Source organism: Electrophorus electricus, chromosome 3, assembly GCF_041902795.1.
Source record: "Electrophorus electricus isolate QZ-2024a chromosome 3, ASM4190279v1, whole genome shotgun sequence".
Classification (NCBI taxonomy): Eukaryota; Metazoa; Chordata; class Actinopteri; order Gymnotiformes; family Gymnotidae; genus Electrophorus; species Electrophorus electricus.
Window position 1 is genome coordinate 8,036,196 of NC_137499.1, and position 13,805 is coordinate 8,050,000.

General features: G+C 41.4%; 1 protein-coding gene across 12 annotated transcripts in view; it reads right to left on the reverse strand.

The window, feature by feature from the left end:
* Nucleotides 1-13,805, reverse strand: part of nav2a (neuron navigator 2a) — a 152,862-nt gene that overhangs the window by 61,701 nt on the left and 77,356 nt on the right. The window lies entirely within an intron of this gene.

Consider the following 13,805-nt stretch of genomic DNA (forward strand, 5'->3'; position numbering starts at 1 on the left):
TTCATCAGCCCAGGTTAGATTTTATTAGTGAAATACTTAATTATCCATAGTGGCCATTTGAACGTATAGAACATTCACATCGCATTCACTCTGAGAATGAGGGAATGTTCTTGAATTATTCCATCTTGTCACACCATGGTTTCAAGAGCAAGGCCACTGCACTTGCTGAACTGAAGTCACTAGACTCAAGGATAAACTCTTTAGATTCCTTTAGAGTGCATTGCCATTTGCACATACATATGAAGTCATACTTACAAAACTACACACTCATGAAAAACAGAAAAAAAACAACCAAAAAAAATCCCATACCCATAAGAATTCAAAAGAAGATTCCTCACAACTCAAAACATCTTTATAACTAGAAACAGTCTTATAAGGAAACATGTCTGTAAAGGTTAATTACAGATAAAGGTAAAAAATCCAATCCAATTGTTTTTGCCATGTTTCAGTTTAGGATTATCAAAGTGCAATTAACCAGCAAGCTGCCCTCCCCTTTTCCCATCTGAGGTGTAGAAGCTCTGTTTATGTAGACACTGTGGCCTTTGCAGTGTCGCGTATTGAATAACTCACTGCAGGAGCATTGGCTGTAATCTAATAAAGTGCCTTGGCCCACCACATGGACCCCAGATGTCTCCCTCACTTACTCACAGTGTCTCGCCCAAATTCAATTTTAGATCCCCTCCAATCTGCATTCACTTGCTTTTGGCCAACTAAACGTCCTGAGTCGGGCTCTGGGGCTTATCCGCTGCTAAAATAACACCACACTGATGCTGCTTCCATGTCAGAGTAAGATTCAGCCCTGCTTTCTGTGAGGGGACAAAGCAGGACATTATATAGCATATTCCATAGAAGAGAAGCTAGGCACAGTAGATCCCATTGAAGAGGTGCTGCACCACTCTCTGGGCTCACTTCTATTTAGCATTGCTTCCTTCTATTTTAATGTGAGGCACTCAGAACGGTTGTAGGTTTAGCATAACATGAGTTTTGTTGATGACTATTAAGACTGACCAATTCACCAAAACTTCAAACTGTTCCAGCACAGGTTCTTGGTTCAGACCTGATGTTCTATTTCCTGTAACTCCGTCACAGACAGCCAAAGCTCCTAAAGTTTCATGGACACTGCACTCATGAACTTGGGCCTGGTTAAACCCCTCATAACTTTGACATTGCCATTAGAGCCAGCGGAAGATCAAATGCAGATCTGAAAGTTGCTAGCTGTGATTTAAGGTGCTCATAAGGTTCTGTTCAGAGCCTGGTCCATCTTTTGTTTTACATTACCACTGAACACTGTTCCTCTGCACTGTGTGCTTCTCGGGGTTGGTGGATGAGTGGGTGGATGTGTAGGTGGATAGACATCTTATTACTTCACCCAAAGGGTTCATGAATGAATGCTAGTGGGTGCAGTTAACTATGCTGTCTGGTTCCTGTTAGCTGTGCATTTCTGCATTTGGCTTTGTTAGTGTAATAAATAGAGAGTAAGTGTCCCACATTCTTGGAGGAACTCATCTGAGTTTTGTATGTGTAAGCTTGTACTTTGGTGTTGTATGGTACAATGGTTAGTGAGGTGGTTAGAATTCTTGCACTAACCTAACTAAGTTTTATGTTTGTGTGTTATTGCAAATAGAAAGATGAAAATGCACTGACATCTGACTGCGTCGCAACTCAGTCCATACAGACTGGCTGACATTTAGGTCATAAACAACAAACATTAACAGAAAAACAGAAAAACAACAACTTAAAAACAGCAAGATTTTTTGTTCTCAAAATAACAGAACTGAAACTGAATGAGAAATTATCCAAATCAACCTTACAGTTGTATTAAAATGACACATGCATAAGGTCAAAACAATATTTTGGTTATATAAGAGTATTGACAAGGATTTATCTAGAGCAGGCATTGGAAGGTGTCATGAGAAGAGAGAGAGAGAGAGTCCGTCCAGATTGCAATGCGCTGTCACTGTCTCACTCAGCAACACACAGCACTCCTTGAAACAGATGGACTATGGGAAATCAACAACCATTCACCCTGATATTTATCCTCAAGCACAGGTAGTGTACATCTGCGCATGGATGTGTGTGCCACGCTTCTGAGAGTGACACTGCTAGCTGTCTGCAAGGAGAGTAGAGGGTTGTGGTGTGGGGGTGGGGGTGGGGGTGGGTGGGGGAAGACGGAGAGAGTGTGTCGCAGACACACTGTGGCAGAGATGCTCTGCAGAGAAGAGACCCAAACAGACAGGACCACGGCAGAAGAGTTCTGTTGCTCTGTGTGGGTTAGAAGGGGAAGGCGACAGCATGCTACACCAGATTCCTCAGCACAAAGATAAATGAACTCACACAACCACAGTTCAGACACATCATGACCCAAATTGTATTATGCAATATTTAGAGAAGCTTACTATATCTTCCAAACCCCTGCTCCCCAGAGTCCACTTTAACCTCTTAACTGTAATCACCTTTTTTGGAGCATGACCCACAGAAGACCGCTGCCGCCTTCCTCTCCAATGTGTGATCAGATTTCCTCTGGACAAATTAGTTTCATCCGGCCAGCACTTGTGCAAAGCAGACCTCATACTGCAAAACAGAAGCAGCAGGAAGACGGCAGAACTGCTTGCTCTGGGACAGCCAGAATTAGCAACAGCGCAGTAAGGTCAAACAAAGGTAAGCCGGTGCGTTTGAGGTGAAACAACCGCAGCATTTTCAAGCACTGCCAGCACCACAGCACCGTGATGGCTTCAACCGCAGTGGGAGTGCTCCTGCATAAACTACGAATGCCTTTATGTGGTGACAATTTTACCCCAAATACACAAAGGCAATTACGGAGCTGTGTTTGCTTTTCAAAACCTGCACGACCCAGGGTTACACTTTCTGCCCTGAGAAAGAATCCTTCACATGGCTGTTAATATGGCTGTGAAATTGGAAACAAAAAATACAGTTTTGAAGGGAACTTCAGAAGCTGCAAGGTGCATGCGTCTGACTTTCAGCTCCAGTCTGTAGCCTGGCAATGAGGGAGTGCAGGTGTTGGCACTGAGCCAGCTCCCAGGCTCTAAGGGCAGCTCCTAACTGCTTCCAGTGCATGTGGTTAGGGGACGGAGTCCAGGGAGAATACCACCTAATCAGACCACCGGGGAGGAGGCTGCAGTAACTGAAGGTTTAAACGATGTAACAGCAAGAGCAGGGTAGCAAACAGACACCAGCTTTAATAGTTCCCTTTAGACAAACCGTATGTTAGGCTGGGGTCAGTTTCATCAGCTCAGTCATAATTTCACTGCACAAAAGAAATTAGATTAAAGCTTGTTTAATATATTTGTGTGAATTTAATTTGTGAAGTACATGGGAACACAACAGCTGAGCTGGATTCATTTAGGTTGTGTAAAGCTAGGCACACGCCAAACTAACAGTGAAGAAGAAACGCCCCCTGCAAGTGACCGATGATTGCCTTCCGGCAGCTTAGTCTCCTGCCATCACCTGTGTGTTTCCACTCGAACACACCAAACAGGCTACAACAGAGGAGCGACACGTACGTATGTTCTGCACCTGAGCGAAAGAAAATAATTCAAAAGAAAATTGCTGCTTCCAGAAGGTGCAGTATACTGAGTTTGGAGTGACTCCCACTTCTTCTTGAGCTCCTTGTTCTTGGGCAAATGTTCTACCTGTTCTCTAGATACTTAACACAACAGAACTACTTCCTGTGTAGCAACACATAATGTTAGCTTAACACAGCCTCTGTAGACGGCATTATCTTGTTTAAGTATGTCAGCATTATCTTGTTTCGAGTCAAATTTAAATCAGCCAATCAGAAAAGCTGCCCCTCATGGGGTCCCCGCTGACACTGAGTCAACATGCAAAAAAATTGCTGACAAGGACCAACTAGAGCCAACAGTGCAGAAGACACTGTCCGACAGCCTGCAATGGCCTGACTCCATCGGACGGCTGATAGTCTGGTCATTGTGTCCCTGGCCGTAAACTATGGAGTGCAGAAAAGATGACTTGTTAACCTGCAAACTCTAACACACACAGTGACCCATCCCATCTCATCTATACAGAGCACTGAGCATTTTTTAAAAGTGCACGCAACTTTAAGTGTTGAGCGCATGTATGTGTGTTGAGCATGTGCGAGTGTGTGTATAAATAATAAATATATGAAAAAAACATAATAATAGTATCTCCTTTTGATTTTATGTGTAAGCGCACAACAGTTCATAAGGTCAATCAAAATTCAGCACCTATATTGCTAATAAGCTGTCTTGTGTGTGCTCTTTTTCAGGTCATTTTAATCTGGCGAGATGGACAGATGGGCCAGTGCATTTGCATGTTCATATCTAATGTGTGCTGACGTAGAACCAGGTTTGTGTGGAAATGCTAATCTTACTGGCCCAGACCTTCGCATCTCATTTACCCATGCCTATCAGGGGGAGCAGAACAAGAGCGCTCATCTCAAAGCAGCTATTTAAAGTACTGTGATCAACTTCACAAGGCTTAGAGGGGCAGAATCTGATCCCAGGCCAGCCCTCTTGACCCACTGTCCTCTAGACATCTAAACTGTAAGTACAAGAGAGAAGTGAGACTCAGTGGATATATACATACAAATAACTGGAATATCACATGGACTGTGTCTATTTCTACATTCATTCTGTTTCTATGAGCTTCAAGGCATGGCAATGTCAGCAGGGTTTTATTGCTCAGCCAAGGTAATGCCCTTTCTTTCAGCACACACACACGCAAGCACACATGCACACCCAGCCGTAAACCCATCCGTCCCAGTGACCATCATGCTGTGTTCCAGATGTAATACATAATTAAACAGCACCCTTATCACCTCATCTCCAGACAAGCAATAAAGCACATGGCCTTTGAGGGACACCAGATAAGCCTTGTGGTAAGGAACTAGGGTGTGCGTACACACATGTGCCTCTGTGTGTGTGTGTGTGTGTGTGTGTGTGTGTGTGTGTGTGTGTGTGTGCGCGCAAGCATGTTCTCCTTTACATAAAATTAATTTTGTCAAGCTTGCCTAATTCTTGGTTAATTATGTAATGCTAATTTTATAGTTAGTTCTCTTTATTGTCTTTGGATAATTCATCTTAGTCTATGAAGTCATTAGCTATAGTCATTAGCTACAGACTATTGCCAATAGTGTATCTCAGTAAAAAGCATCAAGCCTAGCCTGACTGTGCTTTCCCAAAACAAGCAGTGTAATCCAGTACAACTACTGCAAGACTTCTCACACAACTCAAACAAAGCAATAATTCTGTTCCACAGAGACATGCGATGGCTGTCAGGTAGAGAGGAGCAAACACAGCGGACACCTCAGCAGTTTCTGTGCAAAACGGAAACAGCAACATGATACTGCATTTCATACCTGAGAGCTGAAATAGCAGAATTTCTGGTGAGTCTGGGCACTTGGGTCCGGATACTTAAGACACAGAATAACTTGCACTGGTTAAATAAATATTTTAATGAAGAATAATAATTTGCTCAAAATGTGATCAAATAAAAAATTTGACAAATTGAAATTAATCCATTAATGATCCCAAAAAAACTGATAAAAAGTCTTATGCCTTCGATATCCAAGACCGAACAGAATTACAAACCAAAAACACCCAAATGGGAGAATGCCCAGTAAGCGCTGTTACCAGTTTCATGCTGATGTTGTTCTGCTCCCAACGCCACAGCATCACACTCATCTTCCTCCCTTTTTCTCTTCCTCACTGCATCTGCTTTAGATCCAGACCAGCTTGGTCTACACACACTCCATCAGAACAAGAGAGCCGTATCAGTCCACTCCAGCATACTGCTTACTAATCCTCCCATCACAAGTGAGAGAGAGAGAGAGAGAGAGAGAGAGAGAGAGAGAGAGAGAGAGAGAGAGAGAGAGAGAGAGCGAGAGCGAGCAAAAGAGAGAGAGAACAGGAATTGCCAAGAAATACTGATCAGTAAGAGAATCAATCTCTCCACAGGGCAGGGATAGAGACAGAAATTGCGCCTTCCTCTTTACTGTTCAGGTCTTACTATATGGCCGTGGCAGCTGCTGCCAGCTTGCCCCAACCCCCAATCTCTCTCTCTCTCTCTCTCTCTCTCTCTCTCTCACACACACACACACACACACACACACACACACACACACCGGCCATAGACTCAGAGAATTTGCAGATGAGCCAAACTATGGTGTGGGTGGGTGTGGGTGGGTGTGCGTGTCTGCGCGTGTGGGTTGGGGGGTCCAGCTGGAGAGGATGCCAGTATTAGAATGAGAGGATCACTGTCCCTTCCTCCCCCGTAACCTTCCATCTTTCCTTCTCATCTCCTGTACCTCTCCCTGCACTCACTCTTCTGCTCAGCTGCTCTAGGCACCATTAGTCAAGCATGAGAATATCAAAGAGGAAAGCCCTCTTGACCTCCTAACTAAAGCCTAACAAACTTCCAACTATGCTCCAGTGCTCACCAAGAGGGAAAAAGGCTCATTCTTAAAAGTGAAAAGCTTTTAAGCTAAAAGAGCGCACATCAGTGATCAGTTAATGACTCACTGACTGGAATTTGACACAGTAACTCTTACTGCGGATCTGCAGTGTTGCACTTCCTAAGTGACTCTTGTCTAATTCATAAAGGACTGAGAAATAAATGAAAGCCCAGACTGTAATGTTTACATTACTTTCACACACTGTTGATGTTTGATAATTCAGCAAACTTGATGTATTAATGCAATGTCTCCCTTCAGAATCCCAGTTAGTGAAACACTACATACTACAACAGCACAAAGTTACGTTAACAGTAACATCCACTGCCACCCAAAACTATTAGTACTAATGAGTTACTCATCACAGTAAATGGTTCAAATCTGAGAGCTCAGTTAAAGTACAAAACCCATCACTGCTATGCATCACAGGAGACTTTCTGTTCATCTCTGATCACATCACTACTATACAGCACAAAAGGGGTCATTCTGATCATCTCTGATAACCTCCATTATGCCTTTCAAATCAGCACCTCCCAACATCCCAAGTCCTAAAAATGCAGCCCCAAACCATCAAACAGTAAGACCAAACTGATATTGTTTCTATGTTTCTGTATTCTGTATGTAGAGGGATTGTTTTTGTGTGTGTGTGTGTGTGTGTGTGGGCCCGTGTGGTGTATGGCTATATGTGTGTGTGTGTGTATGTATACTCCAGGCTGTAGTTATGAGTTGTGGTTGAGAGGCAATAGGGTTCCCTTGCTGCCTGTGCTCTCTCCACCAAACCCACAAATTATAAGTCAAACGAAAATTTCTGAGGATTGCCCAAGATTCTGTTCTGTTCCCACACTGAAGCCCTTCCAGAGGCCTGTGCATTTTATAAATACAACCAGCTAGAACTGTGCTTTTCTACCCCAAAACCAGCATTCTCTGAACTTACCAATGGAGAAATATGTGCAGTGATTTTTTTTCTTTTACAATATGTCAAGTACACTGCATTTTCACAGCATTTTCATATGATTAAAGGAACGCTTTATACAAGCTTGCTAGCTGCGCTTACAAATAATGCCTGTTAGCATTATACAAACGACATCCCGCTAGCTAAATCATTAGCTCTTTGCTATTCAGATTTGTGTTTTGGATGAAATATGCATACAACCCTCTTTCTTTCAGTACAAACAGACTTTTGGAGAGTGATATGCAAACACATTTAACATGTCACCCAATAATGTAATGTGGTAGTATGTTGGATGATCTGTGTTCAGTACAACATGTGTTGGGCAGGACTGAACAAACTCATTAAAGCACAACAGCTTTGAATTACAAGCTGCACACTCTATTCTTTCTCTCAGTGGCCAAAAAAAGAAAGCCAAGCATCCAGGGACAATGAGCTGGCTTGCCCTGACTGGGGAGGAGCTTTTGTTTTCAGGGACCCCCATCTTCTGCTTCTCATGGGGGAGGTGGGGTGATTAGGTCCCTCCTGCCAGGCTGATGGGGATGGGGGTGGTAGGGGTAGTGGGGGTGAGACATATGGGGTTTCTGGGGCAATGACACAAAGGCCTAAGACGCAGAAGCACTGGGTGTCCGGGAACAGAACAGGGATCGTGGTGGCTGCTTTATAACCAATATCTTCCCATACTGTAAAAGGTGTTTAAAACTATATTATTATATGGTTTTAAAAAACAGAAGTCCTCAGCATCCAAAGTGAGTGAAAACTACTGTACACGTCCAAGTCAATCAAGGTGGATCTGTTCCACAGAGATTTGCCATGTTAAGTGGTTTAAATGTGTGGATTGTTTAAAATGGATTAATAAAATACTTTGCAACCAGACATTGTGAGAAGACATCGTGCTCCTGTAAAAAAGGTAAGACTAGGCCAAAAGTTCTCACAAGATGGATCCTTTGGAAATGTACTCACCAAAACTGGTGCTTGTTACATAATTTCCAAACACACAAATGATCTATATAATGAGTAGTCTAAAGTAACAGTCACTAAACTGTTATTAACAAAGTACCCTAACTTCCCCTAATCCAGATGAGTGAACGCATAAAATACACACAGAGGTGGGTAGTAACGTGCTATATTTAATTCCGTTACATTTACCTAAGTAAATTTTTGAACAAGTTGTACTTTGAAGACTTTAAGAGTATACTTTAAACTGTTACTTGAGTACATTTGCGAGGTCAAACATATATTCGTCAACGTTCCTCCCGTTACATTTTATTCTGAGAAAAAATATTTTGATAAAAAGATGGCTAGCTACCTAACCATTTTACATAGCTATAAACTACAAAAAAAGCAGCTGAACTGAACTTTTTGAGGCATATTTCCAAGATTATATATTTATATTTATTTCGACCACATGCAGGCGTAGTTGTTATCTATACAATGTAGGATACTAGCGAGCCAGCAGGTCTGGCTAATCGGTCGCCTAACTGCAAGTTAAAAATAACTGTAAAATGTCTAGAAAAATAGCTAACTACCTCTGGCAAGAGCTTGGAATATTCACACAGACTGTACTAATCACAAAGAGATCACCAAGTCCAGTGCGATGCTTGTGGCTTATGTTATATGCACAATATTTAGCCGATATTAAAAGCCTCAGTTTAAACATAACACACGAGCTAAGTAGGACAGACCCACAGCAGAGAAAAAAAGCTGTTTATTATGTCTTTTTGCATGCTGAAATCAAATGTTTTCAGGGTTTTGCTTGTTTGTTTGTTTGTTTGTTTGTTTGTTTTACCCATTATACTAACATTTCCATGTATGGCATTCAAACGTGATCTAAGAAATTGCTTTTAGCTGTCTGCTTAGAACAAATAGTCTAGAACCGATTATACTCATATATTATTATGTACTGTAGGCCTATGGGAAATGGAGGAAAGCGGTGCCCCTCTGTTGGCAGACTTTTGCTGGACACGGAAGAGGTACGTCTCTGAGGTCCAATATTTGCGAAATTAATAAACTAGTACAAGACTACATATTTTTCTGTGTACATGTTTACATATTTTATGTTTATAAATACGTAATATGTCATTTTCACCTAAAAACCACGTCTGAGAGAAACATTTTTAAAACAAGATTTAAAGTCAGTGTAAACCCTCCAGTGTGATGAGTTCACAGAAGGTAAACCCCTTGACCAATCAGCTGCAGCTCTGCTCCGTGACCTGTGGTCAAACGCTAGCTGACCTTCACTGCCCTGCCCCGTCCCTCCCACCAAAGTCCAAACCCTGGTCGCAATCCTCTGAGAGTGAAACACACGCTCGCTCAGAACACACACTTGCTTGGATCCCCTAGGGTGCATCTGGAGTCACAATGGATGTCAGCACGATGGCGTCTCAATGTCCCATGACAACGAACAGAGGGAGAGGCCTGAACCAGGCACTTCACACTGACCCACTTGAAGGAAACAGATGTCTTCATTTTAATGAACTCACTTAGAGTAGGTGCAACTCAGTAACGGGGATGACAGGAACGAGGCCGGGACATGGGACATTATTGTTCAAAACTCTGGGGGTTTAAACAAAACTAACATAAAATGATAAACATTTTTACACTTGGAGTTACCAAAATATGAGATCTGACAGGCAGCCATCCAAGACCAGCTGTGGTTATTTTTAGAGGTGGATGATATATTGGTTGCTGATATATTTTTTGACAGTAAGGACAATTTTTAAAGTACAGTTTTTGGTTCGATATTAGAATGTTTGCCAATAATTGTAACCAAACAAGCAAAAGTGTCTGATGCTGGTGACTGTATGGGGGGGTGGGGGGGTCCAGCCATAGACTCTCTTATTCTTATACCACCTCAAGGCATAAAATATCCCTTAACATTTGAAAAAGGTAGGAAATAAAATTTAATGAAGTTATTTTTGTTTTTCCTTGTGTTAAGAGCAAGGAAAGTTTGCAATAATTGATTTCTTATTTACCTGTGACACAGCTGTATAAAAACACTAACTAATGATTCATTTTTAGAGTTTACCATTTAACACTCACTGCACTTCATATATAAATTATAGTTTGAACTTGCTTTAAAATGCATAAAGGTAAAATCATTGGTTATTGGCCACAAGGTGCTAATTATTGGTTAGCGTATTGGCCCAAGAAATTCAATATAAGTGCATACCTATTTATTTTTCTAATTCTCTGACAGCTCGAATTATAGTACCCAGCCTCTGTAGTGTAGCGAGATGATGCAGAAGTTATGGCTTATTACTCAGTGTCACGGGACACGCCCCCCACGAGTCACGTGGTACAGCCTGCCGCATGCAGACGGGTTCACTTTATTTGTAATCACGCCCTTTGTAATTTGACGCACCTGCACAGGGTTTAATGCCTTGTGTTTTTTTGTCTATTTAAATCTTGGCTAGTGTGTGTACTGTGTTGGTCAGTGTTAGTCTGCTGGTATATGTAAAACGCGTATGTAGTCATTGTAAATGTTACTGTGATCTGTCTTTAGTTAAGTATATAAGTCATGTCTTTCGTTAATATTGTGTATGAGTGCCACCGTTGCTGTTCGTGTCTTCTGTTAATAAATGTTTCACTTCATCGAGGGAGTCTGTGCGTCCTGCTCCATGCCCAACGGCACTCGAGCCAGCAGAAACGTTACACTCAGGCTATATAGGAGTACATCAGTCACAGTAGTCATGGCACACTTTGAACATATGAGACAGCTCATGGTGGGAAATTCCCACAGCTGAATTGGTGCTCCATTCCCCGTAAAGCTTCTACTACACTGAGAAGACCTTCAACGTGCTTCTGCTCCCAGATATTTGGCAGCCACCATGGTGACTTTATGCATTTGCACATGATGCCAGGGTTCCTGTCATAATCAGCAGAGATGGTGGTAAACAAAACCAAAACACTTTGCCACTAAAAATAAGCTTCTCAAACCATCTAGCAAAGATAGGGTAAGCTCTGTGGGCTGTCAAGGTTTTATCAGTGACAAAATTAACATTACAATCTATTACCTTCTTGTCTCCTCATCTCCAGTTGATTTACCATCTCACTATTCTGAAATCTTGCTGGTCTGAACCATTGGGTTCTATTTCTAAATCTAATCCTTGTACCTGCCAGTTAGATCATGCCCACATCAAGGCCTGCTCATGCCCCATCACTAAATCTTTGACACTGCACCAGATTATTCATTTTTTCAGTTTGTTTTCAGTCATTCCTTCCAGCCACACTCCACTGAAGGTTTTTCAGCTCCATCACATTCCCTGGCTTTTGGCACTTCTAACACTCTTCATGCTTTCATTACCTCGTGTCTAGATGACTATATTTCCCTTGTTGTTGTTGATCTGTAAAAAAATGCAATTTATTCGAAACTCAGCTGCTAGGGTCCTCACATACACCAAGTGTTCAGTACATATTACACCTATGCTCTGTCAGTTGCACTGTCTGCCTGGGTCATCCAAAGTTAAATACTACATGGTCTACAGAAGTCCATGGTCTCTTCTCCTTTATCTGAGCTCTGGCTTCCCCACACCCCAGCTGGCATGCTAATGTTCTCTGGAGCTGGGCTACCAGTTCTCCCTAACACCAACCTAACTGCTATGGGGGACAAATTATTTAAGACTATTTAAGACAAATCCTAATCTCCTTTCCCAACCTTATCCTTAAGTGTGAAAGTCATTTAATAAATTGTTATATACCTTTACAATACATTGTATATATTATTTTTATCAGTGAACATCTGAAAAACAAGTAATAATCTTAATCTTACTTAATTAATCTTACAAGTAACCTCAAATTTATTTTATCCTACTAATACTAATCCTACTAATGCCTCTTTTCATTTTTCAATCATGATGGGCTCTCATAAATTAATACTCATGAATTAGTTTAATGTCACTCGAGAAGCAAATGATTTGTATTTTTATAAAGGTAAACATAAAGATGCACATAAATGTATTTTTTATATGTGTACATACAATGAAAGAGTCATATTTGACATATTTGACATATCCTTTGATAGGGATCAAAGTCCAAGAGGAGATACATAGTCACTGCATACACAGTTTAAATGTTCCTACATTTTAAAAGCTCAGTAGCAGCACTGCATAGTGCTTTACTGGATCAGTCCTAATTTTTGAAACTTTTAGAATGACGGGTACATTCTATACCTATTTATCTATTTATTTATCATCCAGCTACAGCATCCAGAGGCCACTTTTTATATAAGAAAAAACAAAATAACTGTTTGATTCTAACAAGCTGAATTTGTGTCTGGAATCAGGTTTAATTATGAATGAACTCATTCTAATCAGGCTGAAACAATAGTGTATTTCAGTAGTCAGTTCACATGAAAGGCACAAAATATTTAAAATGTGGCCCAGTTTATTTAAGGTGGATGGAACACAGTTTCCTGTGAGTGAAAATGAAGTGAACACAGGAAGCCTTTATGCGCTCACATCCACACACCTGTGATTTTACTCCATAAACTCCATCCAGTCCACAAACTCCGATTATTCCTAATGTAGTTCACCTAAACTGAGGACTCTGTGGAAAGAATCGATTCAGGGAAAAATACGCACTTTCCAAGATCTGTTGCTATGGAAACGTCATTTTGAGGCCTGGTGTACAGAGCCAGTCCACGGTGGGGTTGCAATGACTACCTAAATGCCACAGACACGTATTGAAAAACACAGAGGTAGAACTACAGGCCAAACCTGTGGAGCAAAGTGCACTAACATGACTGAGCTGCAACACAGTGGGCAATAGAAGCTGTGTGTGTGTATGTGTGTGTGCATACATGTTTATACACTTATGTGCATGTATATGAATGCATGTGTGAGTGGGATGTTAACAAAGAGAAGGTTCACTGCAGCAAACACATTTACTAGCCAATGAGGTTACAGGAAGGTGGAGTAAACATATGAATTATAAAATTTATTTTTTTCCCCTGTCAATACTGGAATAAACAATCCAAATTAAGAACTGAAGCACCAGAGTCAAACAGCAAATAATCGATACTTCCAAATATGTTTTTCAGGACATGACACTGAGCAGTAGGAGCAAATAAAAAGTACCCTAATTAAAGTGTGTTGACCCAGATTAAAGAGTGATGACCCAGATTGCCCTCAATGGCTGTCAAACACTCATAAATTCTCCTCAGCATGCTCTAAGTTTCGATCCGTATTTGCCTTCCATCACTCAGACAAAATACTCGTGGATCATGAATACTGATAGGACACCTCATACTGAAGGCAAACAGTCATTCCATTAAACATGTGACCCAGATAAGAACTAGGTTTAATGAAACCTAATGACAGTGGAGAGTCTTGGAGAAAGCAGGCTCTCTATCTGCTGCAGCTCAGGGTGCAGACTAATCACACTGTCAAACGGTCTAAATAGTGCAGA